Raw genomic sequence first — 20,384 nt, 5'->3', positions numbered from 1 at the left:
GGACCCTGAGATCATGACCTGAGCCGAAGGCAGCGGCTTAACCACTGAGCCACCCAGGCGCCCTGGAATTTTTTAAAATCTAGTCAGATTTGGGGCGCCTGACTGGTTCAGTCAGTGGTGCATGCAACTCTTGATCTTGGGGTTTGTAGCTTTGAGCCCCATATTGGGTATAGAGATTATTTAAAAACTTTTAAAAATTTTAATTGAATTCTTCATCGACAGATGTAGAAGATTAAAAAATATTTATGCCAGGTGCCTGGGTGGCTCAACATCCAACTCTTGATTTTGGCTCAGGTCGTGATCTCAGGGTTGTGACATCGACCCCTGTGTTGGACTATGCCCTGGGTGTGGAGCCTGCTTAATATTCTCTCTTCCTCCCCACCCCCCACTCCTCCCTCTTTCTCTGTCTCTCTCTAAAAAAAAAATCTGTGCCATGAGTTCAGGATTTTAGGCTGCAAATTGACTAAATTTCTGTGTGTATTTCGAAGTTCTTCAAGACAAAGTGTACTAAAAGTACTGATGTATTAATTGAGCAGTATCATCCAAATCTAAAGAAAAGTAACTTTTTTTTTTTGGAACTTGTAATTTAAAACATTTTGAGGGGCGCCTGGGTGGCTCAGTGGGTTAAAGCCTCTGCCTTCACCTCAGGTTGTGATCCCAGGATCCTGGGATCAAACTCCCCCATTGGGCTCTCTGCTCAGCAGGGAGCCTGCTCCCCCCACCCCCCCATCTGCCTCTCTGCCTACTTGTGATCACTCTCTCTGTCAAATAAATAAATAAAATCTTTTTTAAAAAATAAATAAAACATTTTGAATCAGCCAACCCTTGATGTCATTAGAAGTGTCTTATATCCTGCAGGCAGATTGTTCGGTGGTTTAATTGGAGATCTTTCACTTTTTATCAAGTGATTGATTTTTAGTCTTTTCCTCATCGTCAGTTGAGGATGTAGAGACAAGGGGCAGAGAGACAAGCATCCTCAGTAGAATGTCCATAGCTGAAGTAATTTTTTATTTAAGATTTTTATTTATTTGATAGAGACAGCGAGAGAGGGAACACAAGCCGGGGGAGTGAGAGAGGGAGAAGCAGTCTTCCCGCTGAGCAGGGAGCCCAATTTGGGGCTCGATCCCAGGACCCTGGGATCTTGACCTGAGCCGAAGGCAGACACCTAATGACTGAGCCAACTGAAAGCCCCTTGATGTAATTTCTTTTACCATATCGCCATCTAAAAAATTACATAGTGACCAAAGATACAAGCTCAGATCATATTAAAAATTAATAAAATTTTTGGGATACCTAATATGATTTTGTCTTCCAGGGAATGTTTGGCATCTTTCAGTATCCACAACTCGGGGAGGTGGGGGAGGGTGCTGCTGGCATCTAGTAGGTAGAGACCAGGGATGTTGCTAAACATTCTACAGTGGTCAGGACAGCCACCCACAACAAATTATCCAGCCCCAAATATCAGTAGTGCTGAGGTTAAGAAACCCTGCTGTCTATATAAAATGTTAAATAAATACATTACATAGTTAAATTCATACATAGTAATTCATTTGAATCAATCCTTTAACATCAACTAGATTGGTTTATTCATAGTATTAGAAACAGCATACATGCCTGACATGCACTATAATAACAACTGTAATACTGTATACAATGCAGTGATTAAAGTGAAATGTAGTCCTTCTTAAACAAAGCTGTATTTATTTATTTATTTATTTATTAAAAATTTAAAAAAGATTTTATTTATTTATTTGACAGACAGAGATCACAAGTAGGCAGAGAGGCAGGCAAAGAGAGAGAGGAGGAAGCAGGCTCCCTGCTGAGCAGAGAGCCCAATGTGGGGCTCCATCCCAGGACTCTGGGATTATGATCTGAGCTGAAGGCAGAGGCTTTAACCCACTGAGCCACTGGGGCGCCCCAACAAAGCTGTATTTAATGGAATAATATTTTATACCACTTAAGGTTTTTTTTTGTTTTCTTCATTTAAATTAATAGAAAAATTAGAGCTGGGGTGCCTGGGTGGCTCAGTGGGTTAAGCCTCCACCTTCGGCTCAGGTCATGATCCCAGAGTCCTGGGATCGAGCTCCGCATCAGGCTCTCTGCTCAGCAGGGACCCTGCTTCTAACTCTCTCTGCCTGCTTGTGATCTCTCTACTTGTGATCTCTCTCTCTGTCAAATAAGCATATAAAATCTTTTTTAAAAATTAAAATAAAAATTCAGTTCCTCAGTTGCCCTAACCACATTTCAAGTACTAAATAGCCACATGTGAATCTCCTAGAACAGTTCTAGACATGGAGGGGTTGACTAATACCCATTCTCACACTGTAGAACAGGGGGTGGGGGCAGTTGACTCCTCACTCACCTTAGATTTGAAATGGGGCATTTTAATCTGGTTTCTGTTGCCGCTCTGTATCTCCTTTTCTAAAAATAGACCAACACAGGGGCACCTGGGTGGCTCAGTCTGTTGAGTGTCCAACTCTTGATTTGGGTTCAGGTCATGATCTTGGGGTTGTAGGATAGAGTGCTTCGTTGGGCTTCGTGCTCAATGGGGCGTCTGCTTGAGGTTTTTTCTGCCTAGATGCCTGGGTGGTTCAGTCGGTTAAGCATCTGTCTTTGGCTCGGGTCATGATTCCAGGGTCCTGGAATTGAGTCCCGCATTGGGCTCCCTGCTCAGTGGGGAGCTTGCTTCTCCCTCGGCCTGCTACTCCCCCTGCTCGTGTGTGCTCCCCCTCTGACAAATAAATAAATAAAATCTTTTTTTAAAATATTTTATTTATTTATTTGACAGAGAGAGAGATCCCAAGTAGACAGAGAAGCAGGCAGAGAGAGAGGGGGGAAGCAGGCTCCCTGCTGAGAAGAGAGCCCCATGCGGGGCTCGATCCCAGGACCCTGAGATCATGACCCGAGCCGAAGGCAGAGACTTAACCCACTGAGCCACCCAGGTGCCCCAAATAGACATTCTTTGTCCTCCCCCCTCTCCCTCTACCCCTCCTCCAATGCAGTCTCTCTCTCTCTCAAATAAATAAATCTTTTTTAAAAAGAGACCAACACATTGTTTTATTAGGATATAACTCCAGATTTTTAACCCTGCATTTTCCAAGATCATTTATTACTAAAAAACAAGCCTGATACTGGTCATATATATATATGTAGGTTGCCAACTGTTCCTGTATCTTTTTTTTTTTTTTTTTTTTAAGATTTTTAAAATTTCTTTGACAGAGAGGGACACAGTGAGAGAGAGAACACAAGCAGGGGAATGGGAGAGGGAGAAGCAGGCTTCCCGCCAAGCAGGAAGCCCAATTCGGGGCTCAATCCCAGACCCTGGGATCTTGATTTGAACTGAAGACAGACGCTTAACCGACTGAGCCACCGAGGTGCCCCATAACTGTTCCTGTATCTTATGGATGAAACTGCTGGTTCACAACAATTATCCCATTTTCTTTTTTTTTTTTTTTTTTTTAATTTTTTTTTTTAAGATTTTATTTATTTATCAGAGAGCGGGGGCGGGGGAGAGCGAGCACAGGCAAACAGAATGGCAGGCAGAGGCAGAGGGAGAAGCAGGCTCCCTGCTGAGCAAGGAGCCCGATGTGGGACTGGATCCCAGGACGCTGGGATCATGACCCGAGCCGAAGGCAGCCGCTTAACCAACTGAGCCACCCAGGCGTCCCAATTATCCCATTTTCTAAGCTTCTATTCACGCATACTTTGTTGAAATTAGGCAGAGAGTGGAGAAGTATTCATCATAACTTCTCAGTAAATACTTTCTTCTTGCTTAAAAAACACTTTTCCATAGATCTGGAAGAGCAAGGAGTTCAAAACACAGCAAATTATAGAAATTCTCAAGTGTGCTTGAGTTGGATACACTCAAAGGAGCTTTTCTTTGTCAAACAGGATGTCAGGTTGTCTCCCCTTTGGTAGTAACATTTAAAGCACAGCTTGGTAGCTCTTTGAGGTCTAGTGTTATGAAGCTGTCTTCTTTTATCCCTGCTTGTTCCCCCTTAGGCTGAAGGTTTTACTTTTTGTCTAGACAGGTGGAAAATCTGATAGAGAATTAATTCAAGGGGAGGGTACCTACCTTGTTTCTTGGGGCACGTAACTGACTCCCCCCCCCCCCCAATAAAGAAACCATTGTTAACTAGTAGAAAGGGCTGTTTTCTTTATTTTTTTCTTAACTGCTTTGGGCCTACACATCTGATTCCTTGTAGCTCCCAGGGTAAACAAGCGTCATAGGTTTTACCACAAGTATGGTCTTGCCTCTTGAACTCCATACCCTGCCTGGAGGTTTCACAAGTACCTCAAACTTGACATTCCAAAGAATAAGCCTTATTGCCTTCCCTCCACAATTTAAGAACCATCTCAGTTCATGACAGCATCATCTGTTCAGTTGCCTACAGTAAAATCTTAAGGTTGCTTTAAAGTCTTCTCTCGCCTTCACCCAATCAGTCAGTAGGTTCTTTCACATTTACCTCCTAAGAATTTTCAAGTAAATTATTCTCCATTTAGACAACCACCATTTTAGTTAAGACCTCATAATGTCTCATATTACAAGAGCCTTCTGACTATTCTCTCTGCTTCTAGTCTTCCCTGTACAGTGGCTCCTGTTCAGTTTATTCGGTCACTAGAGTTGAGTTTCAGAAGCACAGGTTTTTACACTGCTCTTGGGAGTATGTTGGTACCATCACTCTGAGGGCAGTGCGGCAATATCCAGTGAAGTCCCGAGTTACCCAAACCTTATGACACAGTAATTTCATTCCTAGATACATTTCCTGGACAGACTTTCCCAAATGATTGCAAGGATATATAAATAAGAACATTTGTTAAGTATTATTTTTTTAAAAGATTTTATTTATTTGAGATTTTATTTATTTATTAGCTGCAGGGGAGGGTGGCAGGGGGAGGGGCAGAGGGAGAGGGAGAAGCAGACTCTTCCCTGAGCAGGGAGCCCAACATGAGACTGGATCCCAGGACCCCAGGATCATGACCTGAGCCAAAGGCAGATGCTTAACCTGTTGAGCCACCCGGGTGTCCCCAAATCACAACATTTTAAATCTAGTGGGATTCCCCATCATCGATAGGATAATGTCCAGACATCTTCATATGACACCTTGACCCTAGCCTACCTTTGTAACCTTATTTACTATCACTGTCCCATCTATCCTAAGATCTGGCCAAATTAGACCTAGCTGCAGAGTCTCTCCAATTTCATAGCTCTGCGCCCTCACACACACTTTTACCTGGAATGTTTTCCCATTCCTCTTCTTACCTAACAAAATCCTGCTTATGCTTCAAAATCTATCCCAGATGTCACCTTCCTCGAAAGCTTCCTGGATTTTTTGAGGCTGAACCGTTCACAGTGGCATTGCCACAGGACTTTGTACATTTCTCTTAGAGCATTTATCACCCTACAATATGGCTTTTATTTTATTTTTTCCTCAAATTTTAATTCTTATTTAAATTCAATTAATTAACATATATATTATTAGTTCCGGGGGGGGGGGGGGTAGAATTTAGTGATTCATCAGTTGTTTGTAATACCCAGTGGTCATTATGTTAAGTGCCCCCCAGGCACATCATTCCCCATCACCCAGTTACCCCATCCTCCCACCCACCTCCCCTCCAGCAACCCTCAGTTTGTTTCCTGTAATTAAGAGTCTCTTGGAATGCCTGGGTAGCTCAGTCAGTTAAGTGTCTGCCTTCAGCTCAGGTCATGATCCCAGAGTCTTGGGATTGAGTCTTGCATCCAGCTCCTTGCTCAGTGGGGAGCTTGCTTCTCTCTCTGCCTGCTGCTCCCCCTGCTTGTACTCTCACTCTCTTTCACACTCTCTCTGGAAATAAATAAATAAAATCTTTAAAAAAATAAAAGTTACGGTTTGTCTCCCTTTCTGATTTTATCTTACTTTATTTTCCCTTCCATTCCCCTATGATCCTCTGTCTTGTTTCTTAAATTCCAAATATGAAGTCAAATCATGTAATTTTCTTTCTCTGATTGACTTATTTTGCTCAGCATAATACCCTGTGGTTCCATCCATGTGGTGCAAATGATAAGATTTCTTCTGTTTCAATGGCTGTATATATATATATGTGTGTCCATCATTAGACGGTGAGCTCCTAAGACAGAAACCAAGCTTTCTCTTACTTCTGAAATCTCTGCCCCTAGCAGAGTACCGTATGGTACAATAAATGTTGGTTGAGTGAGTAAGTGGATGGCTGGAGTAAATGGTTTCATCTTCCAAGGCCTTATTGTCTCCCAGAATTATCAGCTGACCTCAGGGTACTAAGCTAGGGAAGTGGATATTGAGATGCCTAGGAAGTGCTTATGGGGCTCTCCCTCTGATTGTGTTCCCCAGTTGTGTCTTTGGAGCTGCATTATAAAAGTCTGTTTCAGATCTTAATAGACAACAGGAAAGACAGTCTTGGCAGCTCCTGAACTAACCCAGTATAGCCAGGAAGTATGCTTGGAATTGTTACCAGAGAAACAGACCCCTTTCTCAATGATGATCTGAATTGTTTATCCCAACACAGTAGAATTTACTGAATTCTAGTTCCCTCCAGGGTAACAAGAGGACAGCCAAAAGGTTTTAATTATATGAAATGGGGCTTTGAGACAACTAAAGCCACTTGGAAATGAATTATTGATAGCATTATGCATTGTTTTTCTTCCCTTTTTTTAAGTAACAAGTCAAGGCAGTTAATGCTATTTTTATGTTGCAGATTCACTGAATTTTAAAGATGCTTTTCAGGATGCCTTAAAAATCCTCTCATTGGCTGAGTGGTGGGCTCCTGTTCTTGATGTAAGCTGCAGGCCGCACTGAAGAAATCTACGTGGTCTCATACTGTTTCCCATGGCCTGTTCTAGGGGTTTGGATGCCTCACTGCTCTTGGCAGTAAGGTGTCTTTTCAGGTTCTTCTTGAGGTTGAAAGTTCTCTCGTGTGTTTCTTACAGAGGACCTTCCCAAATGTGTATTATTGTCTTAGAAGCCAAAAGAGAACTAAGGAAACGGTTATAATTAACAGGCAGCTGCAGAGCAGAGCCATTTAGTCTCTTCAGTATGGTTTGGTGGAGATGAGAGAATAGAGGCTTCAGTGTGGCTCTAAGTGAAGCAGCTGCATCACCAGCTGGAGACCGACACGCTGGAGAGGATGGGCAGACCCAGCTGAGAGGCAGTCACTCTCATGTGAGGCCGAAAGGCCTGCCTTCAACTTAGCTGCTTTGTGCTTACACTTAGTTGAGCAGAGAGGATCTACAGAAGCTGCCATCGCCCATCTCCTTGAGCATCTTGGAGTCAGCACTGAGCAAAAAGGACCCCAGCAGGCAAAGGTCTCATGGCTTTCACAAAGGTATCCTGCTGGAAAAGATTGAAAATAAGACCCTGGGAAGGGAAGTGCTAACTTTTTTCTTTGGTTTACTGGGGAAAATTTGGCTGTTCTTTGAATGCATGAACCACATTTAACTTACCTAGTAAGGTTTCTGTAGTCTGATTTAGAAAAAAATTGGGTATTAGTCTCTATCCTATAAGCATACGTACTAGGACCACTCACCTTTCCTTGCCTGATTAACATTTCAAGACTCCTTCCATACATCATCTCCTTCAGGCTGACTTTCCTAAGCCCCCAGGTTGGGCAAAATAGCCCTCCTCAGTGTTCCTTTGAGACCTTTTGTCTACTGTCTAGTCCTTACTGCATCATAATGAAATTATCTGTCTGTGGTATCTTTCCACTAATCTGTAAATTCCTTGCTATCTATCTGGGATCACATTTCATTTATCTCCCCCATTGCCTAGCACAGTACCTGCACATAGTAGGTATTCAAGTGTTTGTCATACAAGCTGAACAATTGAGTCACAGACTATGCTAGCCATCCCTTAACTTCAGATACCATACACCTTTTTTCTAGGGATAGAGTGTTTCTTCATTCTGTGGGAAAGCAATCAATTTGACAAGTAAGGGAGGAGGAGAACAGAGAGAAGTTCTCTTTCTAAAATGGTGCATATAGGGTAAACAAAGTTCTGTAATTGCTTTCAAACTAAATTTTTCCTTCTGGTACTGTCACCTTTTCAGGAGGGGAAAAAATTTTACCACTATTTCTGGTATATTGGAGAGAAAACAGCTAATAACATCTTTGTGAGCATAAAACAATTATACCCAGCCTCCCGTAGAGACAATCTGCCAGAGCCAACCGCCTCACCCTCTCCATGCGGGCTTCATTTTCTTACTCTGGAATTTCATAGACTCTCCCCCAAAGACCGTCAACTCATTGCACTATTATGATGAATGTTTGGCGCTGGCCCTCACCCTGGCTCTCACTGCTTTACTAGCTATTACTGGAGGTGCTGTCAGGAAATCAGGCCCCAAATTTATCCGCCCATTAAGTCCTCTCCTGGGCAGCGCTGCTTGGATCTACATAGTAGTCATCTAGTCTCCCCTGCTTCTCCTGCCTCCCACTGCCTTTGAATGTAGGGAAGCTGCAGGCCCTGTTGTAAACAAAGAGCTGTGGTACAAAGTAAGCTGTGGTACACAGCTCTTTGTGCTCTTGTTCTGGGCCTAGAGAGAAGCTTAGATCTAGGAGTGCCTGCTGGAGCGTGTGCTTTGAGACCATCAATTTCGGCCCCAGCCCATTCCATCTCATTTCCTTAGCTGGCTCGTCCTGTCTCTTAGAAGGTCTTTCAGACCTTCCCTCCATAATGAGTTAGAGATTTATTGCTTTCTGAACATAGGGGCCTTACCTACTTAGCTGTTTGCTCTTATCCACTTGTTTGAGGGATAAACACATGCCCTTTGATGAGTTTTGAAAGTGCTGTATGATTTTTGAATTTGTCCTCACAGGTGCTCTTAGATCTTAGAGCCTTTCTCCAGTGAGGTTTCTGTCTGATAGAAGCAGCCTGGGTCTCTGACACGGGGTGGGGAGGCTGCCCTTTAGTCTGTTGAGGGCTTTCCTTTTTTTTAAAAATTATTTTTTATTTTTTAAGATTTTATTTATTTGATAGAGAGAGAGAGAGGGATCACAAGTAGGCAGAGAGGCAGGCAGAGAGAGAGGGGGAAGCAGGCTTCCTGTGGAGCAGAGAGCCCGATGCGGGGCTCGATCCTAGGACCCTGGGATCATGACCTGAGCTGAAGGCAGAGGCTTTAACCCACTGAGCCACCCAGGTGTCCCGACGGCTTTCCTTTTGACTCTCATACTTATTTACAGAAAGAAATAGAGCCGAAAGGTGCACCAGGTGCCATTTGTAAATCTCAAGAATAATTGATAAATACTCATTTCCCCTAGCAAACAGTGCATTTCGTTTGATAATAGATAATAATTAGATTGTTGAGAAAATCTGGCTCTTGACCTTTGGTGTTAACTCGTGAATAAAGCTGATATTAAGGCTGCCATTAACATTGCAAAAGCAGTATTGCTCAGTAACATTCCCTTTCACGGAGAAAGTAGTTTGCAGTGATGTTTTAACGTTTTCCCTTTTCAGAGAACTATCAACTTCACTTAAGCAGAATGGTTCAACTCTTTGAGCAGCTTGTTTATTCTTCCCTTAATCCTCAACTTCCTCAATCATCTCATTCTTACCTTACTAACCTGATTGCTACCCAGCTCCCCTGCTTTCTCCCACACCTGTCCTCTCTTTCTTTCAGGGCTCCTTTCTCCAGCCAGCCTGCCCCCACTATTTACACCCAGGCTTCTTATAGGCAACCACTTGTGCTAGAGCCTCTCTGAAGGCCACATAAGTCACTGCCAGAGCCAGTGAAAGCAGCCTGCTTTTTCCGAGCTGACACGAAGGGTGAAGCTCTCCGTCACAGGGGGCAGACAGACAGGGCCGAGTGCTGCCGCGTGTCGGTGGTTAGCACCTGCAGGCTCAGAGCTGACAGTGCACTGTAATAAGATTCATCTCTGTTCAGTTAACTGATGTGGGCTTTATGGTAAATGTTCGCTTGCTTAATTACTTTGGCAGACTCGCTGATTGCCTTTCCTGAGGAGTTCTAAAAGGTCCCCCTGGGATGAAACATAAACCTCTTTCCATGTCTTTTAATTTCATTATTTTCTTGGAGTACTTGAACACCAGTATGTGATCCATATGGCCACCATTCCCTCTCTCCTGTTCGTGAACATCAGGACCACTCCTTACTAGAATGGTGTCCATATGGCCCACAGTGGACCACTGAGCAATCTTGATGACCTTCTCTCTCCTTTGTCCACATGAGCTTCCCCATTCCGCCTTCCCCATCGCTGAGGTATATGCACAGCTCTCCTAACTTAGTTAGGGATCCATGTGCCTCTTTTTCTCTAACTAGTATGGGGTCCACAGAATATTTCCCTCTCCCTTCAATCTAGTGGCATGTGATCCACTAAAATAATTGCCCTGTTTTTGACGTGATAGAAAAAGAAGTCTAGGGGCGCCTGGGTGGCTCAGTGGGTTAAGCCGCTGCCTTCGGCTCAGGTCATGATCCCAGGGTTCTGGGATCAAGTCCCGCATCGGGCTCTCGGCTCAAGCAGGGAGCCTGCTTCCCTTCCTCTCTCTCTGTCTGCCTCTCTGCCTACTTGTGATCTTTCTCTGTCAAATAAATAAATAAAATCTTAAAAAAAAAAAAAAAAAGAAGTCTAAGTTAGTCAGTTGCGGGTTTTGTTGTTTTGGGGTTGTTTTTTTTTTTAGATTTTTATTTATTTATTTGAAACAGAGAGAGATCACAAATAGGCAGAGAGGCAGGTAGAGAGAGAGAGAGAGAGAGAAGGAAGCATGCTCCCTGCTGAGCAGAGAGCCCAATGTGGGGCTCTATTCTAGGACCCTGAGATCATGACCTGAGCTGAAAGCAAAGGCTTAACCCACTGAGCCACCCAGGTGCCCCGATAGTGGTTTTTTTTTTTTTTTTTTTTGTCCTCCTGTTCACTCCTTTTCCGTGCTTAAAAGTTAAGTATCTTATTGAGACGTGGCTGGCTGAGTTGATGGAATATATGACTCTTGATCTTGAGAAGTGAGTTAAAACCACATTGGTGTAGAGATTACTTAAAAATAAAATCTTAGGGGCACCTGGGTGGCTCAGTGGATTAAGCCACTGCCTTCAGTTCAGGTCATGATCTCAGGGTCCTGGGATCGAGTCCAGCATCAGGCTCTCTGCTCAACAAGGAGCCTGCTTCCCCCTATCTCTCTGCCTGCCTCTCTGTCTACATGTGATCTCTCTCTGTCAAATAAATAAATATAATCTTAAAAAAAAATAAAATCTTAAAAGTTAAATATATTATAATAAATTGATTAATTGGGCTAATGGGAATGATATGTAATTAAAATACTTCAAGATTTTGGCTCATGCCAGGTTTTTAAAAGTTTAAAACTTTCACCATTAACTATAATTAGTTCACCACTAATTAGAATTAGATAACTTCTTGCGGTTTTGAGCTGATCCCCACTGCCTCGGAAGCCTTTCCAGGCATGTATTTGGATTTTCTAATGTCGTGGGGTGCCTGGGTAGCTCAGTTGGCTAAGCATCTATTTTCAGCTCAGGTCATGATCCCAAGGTCCTGGGATCAGGCCCCAGGTCTGGCTCCCTGCTTGGTGGGGATCCTGCTTCTCCCTCTCCTACCCACTTGTGCTCTCTGTCACACACACATACTCTCTCTCTCTCTCTCTCTCTCTCTCAAATAAGTAAATAAGTAAATAAAATCTTTTTTTAAAAAATGTTTTTCTTATGTCCTGAGGTGAGACAGAAGATCTAATAGCCCTTTCACATGACTTATTTTGTCCTTTTATATTTAGTAGATGTTTCTGAGAGTGTAGAGGGGCCTTACCTCTGGAGATAGGAAATCCAGGGCTAAAGTGTAATGGTAAAGGCTATCGAGGGTTTACATTCTGTATCCCCCGGAACTCTGCCAGCAACTCCTGGCCTGTAGCTAGAGATGGTGTAAGGGAATCTGTAGCACAGAGCAATGGGATCTGAGCAGAGACTGGCTAATCTTGGAGGTGTTTTGATCCTAGGAAAATTTAGGAACCTCTGTTCATTTATTGAGAGAAAGTTTTAATAAACAGTAGACATTCCTAAGGGGAATGGATTAAGTGAGGTCTTTTATGGAAATGTAGATGGTCCATTTTACTTATGTGGTTCCTTCAGCTCCTGTGGTTTGTTCTTCTCCATTTACATTCACTGTGATTGTAGAAACAGTGGAAAAATGTCAGGCTGGTATGTAATGCAAGAAGGAATTCCATTTCTCTATTACAGCAGAGCTAGACTAGATAATTTAGCCAAAGTGTAAAGCCCATGGCATCTTACTTGGCTTAAATCTATGGTTTGGGGCCATAGTAACTAGAAATTAGCACATTTTTCAAGCAAAGTAGCTATGACCAATTGCTTAACTTCTAGCAGGTGATGAGGTGGAAACCTACATTGGGCAAAGTCATGCATCAAGGTAGAAAGCCCAAACTGCCAAAATGCGTAGTCGTGCACACAGCTTCAGAAAATGAGGCAACTGCCCCTCAGGCCGTGTGCATGTACATTTCATACACATTAACTCCTTCTTGTTTCCCTCCAGTTAATGAATTGTGAACCTTCATTTGTTCAGTGCCGGGACTGGATGAAAATGTAGTCCGGTAGGTGAATAAATTATCTAGTATGACACATGTGTTTTTCACCTAGAAATCAAGAGAAATGCTGAACTCATATCATTCCTTAGGTTGAACTATGAGGGTTACTATAGTGTAGTCAGTGACACACCTTTTCTGTTCCACTCCCTTCAACTAATAAATTTGTGAACACAAATAAATCAAGTTCTCTTTAGTAATAAAGTAGATCAATTTACATAGTTGGATCTTTGGGCAAGTCAAGCAGCTAGATGCAGTGGCCAGTAGCACATCCTTCCTGATGGTTGCCAAAATGCCTTCTCCAGTAAGGTTGAAATGAACCTACCGTTGTGTCTCTGGTCCTGAAATGAGTGGCCACAGGAACAGCAGTATAAGAAAGGGGATAATTGGTATGAAAGGTAAAGCCTAGCATGTAGGGGATGAGTTAGAGGAACAACCCTAACAGGTCAGTCGCTAAAGTTTTGACTAGATAGTTTCAAAGTGAAAAGGTTAAAAGATATTCTTATTTGAGGTTTCATTTTGCTTAATGTTAATCAGCAGAGTCTCTGAGGCTTGTAATGCACTGCTGTTAACAGGCATCAAGGGAAATTGTTTTTTTGTTGTTGTTGAATTGGATGGGCTAAAGATTCATTGACTCCATGAAGAAGGAAGCTTATTACTGCATGAAATGGAGTATGTGAGGCAATTCTGAAGGTGAAAAGAAAGGCTCGTTTAAAATTAAATAACTTGGGGTGCCTGGAAGAGTGTGAGATTGCTTGATTTTGGGGTCGTGAGTTCGAACCCCACCTTAGGTGTAGAGATTACTTAAAATAAATAAACTTTTAAATAACTCAACCTCAGATGAACCATTTTATCTGCTGCCACATACCACTCTCCTACCTTTACCCCTTCTCAGAAGCCAGTCTCTTATTTGCAGATTGCATTTAAAGATTTCCCAGGTAGAAGCAATTATAAATACGATTTTCTTGTCTTTAATCCCAGATATCTGAGAATAAACTCTATAGTATATTATATCTGGACTGCTTTTTTTAGGTCTTGGAAAGGGGAAGCTGCTTGTATTAAAAAAAAAAAAGTTCCATTTCGGTCAAGTTAGATGGTATATATAGGAAAACAGAGAGGAAAGCTTTGCAGAGGCAATCCAGTAACATGAAAAAACTAATACTAGAGCGCCTGGTGTCTTGTGCAAGGTCATACAGTCTAGAAGTGGAAGAATCCAGATTTTAACTTGGGTCCACTGCCCTGAAAGCCTTGCTTTTTGTATTATGCATACCATGTTGTTCAGGGAAGCTGAGATATTTTAACTGGGCCTTTAAGGGAAAAGTAAGACTTAGCTTTATAGGAGTAAAGAAAATAGCATTCCATGTGAAGAAAATCATGTAAGTAAAAGCATGATGTCCGGGTGTACATGTTTAGCAAGTATTTGAAAATACAGGACTATAGTTCTTAGGAGGTTGGGCCTTGAGATACGGATTTATTTTTATAAGGCTTCAGATATGTACCCATAATCAGACTCTTTAAATCTGGTAGCCTTATAGGAGTAATTTTAGAGTGAAACTTTTAAGAATATTCCCAGTGTGTACCATCTTGAGTGTACCAGTTATGTTTCTTACTTCTTTGGAATAAGAGCTACAGAAACTTTTCCTATAAACAGCCTTTGCCTGTTTTTCTCCTTTCTGCCTGAAGGATTTACAAAGCAGCTCTTAGAGATAGGCTGCTTCCTTTAAATAGCTCAGTAAGGAAACAATCACCGTGTTCTGGGCTTCTGGGTGAAATTATTATTTATTTATTGTTTCATAAAAGACCCTTAGATGCTTTTGTCTGTGGGAGATAGCCGGGACTGTGAGCATTTGCATCTTTGGAGGATTTGCTTTAGATTCCCTCTGGATATGAGAAAGAGTCTCCATTTCCTATTAATCTACATTTCTACATTGTTACGGTAACATTCTTCTGTATTTCTTGGGTAAGTTGGGCATTAACTATGTGTCTCAGCCATCATCCACCCAGCACTAGGGAAAAGAAAGCTGCTTTGCAGAGTCATGAGTCAGAGAGAATAAGTTAAAAATGGACCAAGAAATCCCTAGCCAGTTTGTGGCTCAGCCTTGCTGTTCCATCTGTCCACTTCGTTTTGCTTCAGTTTGTGTAAGTGACCCCTGTCTTTGGCAATCAGAAGTTGGCAGTTGCGTTAGAGGGTGGCCCAGATTCTTGCCCTTAAAGGTGCTTTGGGTACAGAACTCTCTCTCTCTGGCTGGTTTTAGCAGTTTACCTTTACTATGACATTGCCTGTTTCTTTTGTCTTTCCCTTTGGGACTTCCTAATTCACTGGTATTAGAAGACCCAATAACAGAGTATAACACACTCCCCCAGTCCTTCCTTACCCCTCCCCATCCCAAACAAACAAAAACGTAGGCTTACTTTTAGAAAATATTAGATTAATAAGAAATGGCAGAAAGTTTTTCTGTAGTCTCCCGGTAAGACTTAAGAGGAAGAGAAAGCTTTACTGTTTTCAGGGACAACTTCAGTTCCTTCTTTGAAGGATAGCTGTTCATGTCTGAGCCGCCTCTTCTCTTGGGATGGGAATAAAACATTTTTATTGTTATTTTCATACTTTTGAAAGTATGAAAACATACTTTTCTAGCTGGTGCTCGTGATCCCCTTCCTTGTGGTGAAACTGAACAAAAACCTTCTTAGACTTTGATTTATTCATTCAGTTTGAAAACTTGAAACCTCTCAGTATGACAGGTGTTTTGCTAAAGTCTTAGGAATATATTGGTGAGCAAAATAAATTTGGTCCCTGCTCTCACGGAGCATTTAGTTCAGTTTGAATAAAGCTGGAGGGGGGGATAAAAAAGCTGGGAGTTTGATTAGAAATTATATTCCCCTTCCCCACAAAGTTGGACTTCCAGACTCCTTTCCCTTTCCTTGGGCCTTACTTCTTTAAATCTTCTTCCTGCTTTTTCTTTTGTCACTTCTACTTTTGGTACCCTAAGAAATCATCGCTTAACTCAAGGTCACAAAGATTTACGTGTTCTTCTAAGATTTTTACATTTGAGATCTGTGATCCATTCTGTTAATTTTTGTGTATGGTGTGGGGTAGGGGATCAACTTTAGTCTTTTGCGTGTAGATACCTGGTTTTGCCAGCACTATTTCTTGACTAGACTATCCTTTTCCCATTTATCTTGCCACCTATGTCAAAGGGACATCTTTTTTTGGTCATCCTTATTGTATTTTAATTTTTTCATAATGGCTATGATTTCTTATTCTTTGCCCATTCAAACCTTCCTCTTCTTCCTACTCCTCTTCCTCCTTTTAAGTCCCCTTTCCTAAAATACTTTCAGCATAAAAGCTTTTGGCTGGTATAAACTGGGTATTGTTTAAATACCTGGAAGGCTGTGGTTAGATGAAAATCAACCTTAAGATGCAAATGAAAGGAAAAACATCTCTTTCTTAGCCAGTATGTTGCTGCCCATCCTACTATTTTTCAGACATTGTCTCTCTTCAGTGTGTGTGTGTCTTCACTATGGCACAGGCCTCTCAGAAACCCCTACAAGATCCTCATTTATTGAAGTCTCTGTTTTTCACTTAGTAAAGACTAAAGGGCCCAGCACACTCTGCCTAGGAAACTGGTCACCCATGTAGCTACATTTGTGGTGTTTGTGATTAGAACTTTGAGGCATAGAAACCTCAGGATCCTCTTCTAGAAGAGAAGGAAATAATAACCCACAATATAAAGGGTTTAAAGAGAGGAAGTCCCACAATATAAAGGGTTTAAGGAGAGGAAGTCCACCTGCAGAAAGAGAAGCAGACTTTATCCACTCTACTACTTTACTAAAGATGGACTCTGGTTTGGAGTCTGCTTTGCCCAAATGGCCAGGGTCCTGTGGAGAGTAGATTACCTATATGTTAATCTTCTCAATTGTCAGAACAAAAATATCCTAGAGTAGGTGGCTTAAAAAACAGATGTTCGTTTCGTCAAAATTCTGGAGGCCAGAAGTCCCAGATCAGGGTTCAGCAGGGATAATTAATTTCTGTAAGGACTTTCTTCTGCTTCGTTGACAGCTGCCTACTGCCTTATGTCCTCACATGGTGGAGGGAAGAATGGAAATGAGAGAAATTGCCATTTCTTCCTTGCTGGAACACTAAAGTTTTAGACTTAAGCATTAGATAGTTGCTACCTGCTAGATTTTGATCTGCAAAATGAAAGAGAGCTAGTGTTAGAATCTTTGAGGAACACCCCCCCACCCGCCGCAGCCAAAAAAAAAATGTTCAGAAGAGATGGTAGTAAATCCTTTTGGAGATGGTATCAGTGGGAAGGGAAGCCTAAAGAAAAGAGAGAGGCTCCTCATCTATAAATCTAGTATGTCATCTTTTTCCACTAGCATAAATCCTATTCTAGGACCTGGCCAGATGGGGCAGTGTGGAATCACAACCCAGGTGAGCCCTATAGCAGGCTGCAGACTTCCTGGGGAAGGAGCAGCTAAGTATTTCAGTCACTGCAAAGGCATGTGTTACTCAGTGTGGGTGGACTTAGCCTGGTTTCAGTGTTTTGTCATCTCTTTGCTATCTCAGAACAAATTTCCATTTCAACGATATGAGGTCCCAAGAACTTTAATAGGAAGCTTCCAAGCCCTCTCTGAAATTCCTTGCTGAAGAGCCTGGAAGGAGAACAGCCAGTATCAGACAGTTTTTCTTACCTCTTAGGCTTAGAGCCCTGCATGTGCCACCTCTAGTAGATCAGATTAGTGCTCATATTTTTAATTGTCCCAAAGAAACAGCAAGAAAAATAAAGCAGAGGCATATACTCTGTGCTCTTTGTGGGTACTGGGTTAGACACTGCTAACTGGGTTTAGACAGTTCCATTGGGCTTTAATTACCTGCTGAGACCTGAGGCTCTGGAATGGGAGTGTCACAGGGGAGGTTGGAGGATGATTTTATCCTTATTCCAAATTCCCAGAGTGGCATATCTGTTATACCCTCAGGATGAATATGCTCAAACAATATCAGCATATATGCCCTGCCAACATAGACCATCTGTAGATCCAAGTGACACTTGACAGGTACAACTTTGAGAAGGGAAGGAAATAAATATACTTTCTGAGGAGAATACTTTCCAGGCTTTTCCTTTCTCTCCCTCATTCCATTTCTTCTCCCTTCCTTCCTCTTTCCGTTCCCTCTCCTGTCTTCTTTCTTCCTTCTTTCCATTGCTCCTTTCTCTTCTCCTTCTTTTTTTGCTTCCCTGCTTTCTTTGTAGTGCAAGAATTCCTTGGGTAGAAGGGGAACAGAATTAGAGCATACCCCTCACTTTCATTCCCAGGGATTATTTCATTGTCCAGACCTCACCAGCTTCACTGGGTTGCCACCTGGGCCCCCATACATGAAGATACTTTGGAGTTCTCTGTTCTCCAAACTTAGGCAAGCAAAAACAAACAACCCTAGTTCGGTTGAATCAGAATTTTTTTAAAACATTTTTTCAAAAAAATTTTACTAAGAAGTTTGAGGAAAACCCAAAAGAAAAAACCATTATAAAACCATGAAATGAATTTATTATAGAGTTCCGATTTTTCTTCCTAAAATAACTGAGATCTAGTCATAGATAGATTTGATTACTCTATTTCATTTTCTTGATCTGTCACTCTTAGATGCTAGACCCTATGACTCATACTCTCTACTGAGTTAACTTGAACTTGGTACTGCTGCTGGGTTTGGGGGGATTCTCAGTTCTTCTCTAAACCTCCTCCCCTGTCTTCTTACTGAGTTTAGGCTCCAGGTTTTCCTTTCTGCTCCTGGACTGTTATCATCCCTGCCAATACCCACAAACCTCACCTTCTGAATGAGAAAAATATTTGACCCCTACTTGGTCCAAATTCTTTCCCACCTTGGATTTAGACCAAATTACAACCTTAACTTGCAGATAACATCTCTACCCTTCTTCGTAGTCTTTGAAAAAAATGTTACCAGAATTCTCCTCTGTTCCTGACCCATTACTGTCCCGTTTGATGTATTCATTCATTGAATATTTATTGAGTACCAGCTGTGTGCCAGGCACTGTGCTAGATATTTGACATTGCTTTATTATATAAATGTTGCACGAATCCTCTAAGATTTAGTCATTCTTTCGACAAACATTTATTTTATGCCTACAATGTACTATTCCTGGGTACTGTACTAAGTGCTAAGGTAGGTGTTATTCCCACTTTTTCCCTCTGAGACATGTAGCTTCCTAAAAATCCAAAATAACAAATGGTCAAACCATGATTTTTTTTGAAGTCTGACTTATACTTTTATACCCATATTAAATGGTTCAAGAGTTTCATACTATCAATGTTATATTAAAAGAGAACATTGATTTTTGTTGCACTACCACATTCATATGGGTGCATGTACACACATATGTTGTTAAAAACTTTTAACTTTGGAATAATTTTAGAATTATAGAAAAAGTGCAACAATAGTACACAGAGTTCTTATATGCCCCTCGACCAGGTTTCCCCCATCTTACATTACCAAGGTACAGTTATTCATCACCAAGAAACTGGCAGTGACACAGTCCTATTAACTAAGCTCCATATTTTATTTGGATTTTGCTAGTTTATTAATTTTCTCTTTCTGTTCCAGAGTCCAATTCAGAGTATCACATGCATTTAGGTGTCATGTCTCCCTAGTATCTTATGATCTGTGACAGTTTCTCAAGGACAGTTTTTCATGACCTTGGCAGTGTTAAGGAGTACTGGCCAGGTATTTTATAGAATGCCCCCAACTGGCTTTGTCGCATGTTTTTCTCATGATGAGACAGGTTGTGGGTTTGGGGAAGTATATAACAGAGGTAAAGATTATAAGATCATACCAGGGGTAACATGACAGCTACTTGAATCACTGGCCATGTTTACGTTCATCATTTGGCTAATAAGGTAGCATTTGCCAAGATTCTTTACTGTAAAGTTACTATTTTCCCTTTGACTACTCTGTTCTTTGGAAATAAGTCACTAAGTCTGTCCTACCTTCCGTGGGAGTGGGAACCAAGTTTCACCTCCTAAAGGGGAGAGTACCTACACATATTATTTGGAATTACTCTGTTAGAAAGATTTTTCTCTTCTCCCCATTTATTTAATCTATTTTGTATCAATGTGGACTTATGATAAACTCCGATCTGAAACCTGTGCTTTTTCTACTGCACTAGACAAGAAATGACAAGGACCTACATATACACCAAAAGCATTGGTTTCAGGGAACTTTATTTCAGATTTCAGAGATTTTTTAAGGACTAGATTTGATAAGACTTGGTGACCTTGATTGTTGAGGGTGATGGAGAGGAAGTGTTTGAAAATGACACTCAGATTTTGGTTTGAATGGCTGGAAATAAAATTTTCCCTTGAAATTATTAACTAACAAGTGTGAAGATTGGTTCTAGGCTTTGACAAAACTCAGATTCTTCAAAGATTGTATTTAACCTATGTATTGGTCCAGCTTGACTGAGTGCCCTGTTCTCCCAAGTCAGAGCAGAGCAAACAACTTTTCTTTCTGACTGAAACAGCAGGGCCCCCTAGTGGACAGCCCCTGGGTCCTGTTTCTTGCCTGAAGGATGCTTGGGTTTTTTGTTTGGTTGAGATTTTTCCCCTCCCCTAGTTCATTTGCAACGCAGACATTTGATTCTACTCTTGGTCTAAAAAATTTTAAACACTTCTTACTTCAGAGTTCTCAGATTCATCCCCATGTTCAATAAAAAGATAGCTTCTGACAGTCACTCCTATGCACTCATACTCTAAACTAGAGAGTACTTGATACTTGTTTTTTACTCATTTATCTGCTTCTTCCATCTGATGCCATATTAA

At 41.6% G+C, this 20,384-nt stretch overlaps 1 protein-coding gene and 1 long non-coding RNA gene across 3 annotated transcripts in view; one reads left to right on the top strand and one right to left on the bottom strand.

Annotated features, from left to right (window-relative positions):
* The window catches only part of LOC309860359, a 108,908-nt gene that overhangs the window by 11,333 nt on the left and 77,191 nt on the right, over positions 1-20,384 (bottom strand). The gene's annotated exons all lie outside the window — the stretch shown is intronic.
* Positions 1-20,384, top strand: part of ARMH3 (armadillo like helical domain containing 3) — a 184,172-nt gene that overhangs the window by 130,931 nt on the left and 32,857 nt on the right. The window lies entirely within an intron of this gene.

The sequence above is a fragment of the Mustela nivalis genome (assembly GCF_964662115.1).
Source record: "Mustela nivalis genome assembly, chromosome: 2".
Taxonomy (NCBI): Eukaryota; Metazoa; Chordata; class Mammalia; order Carnivora; family Mustelidae; genus Mustela; species Mustela nivalis.
The sequence above is the reverse complement of the archived record's forward strand: the minus strand, read 5'-3'. Positions and strand labels throughout refer to the sequence as shown.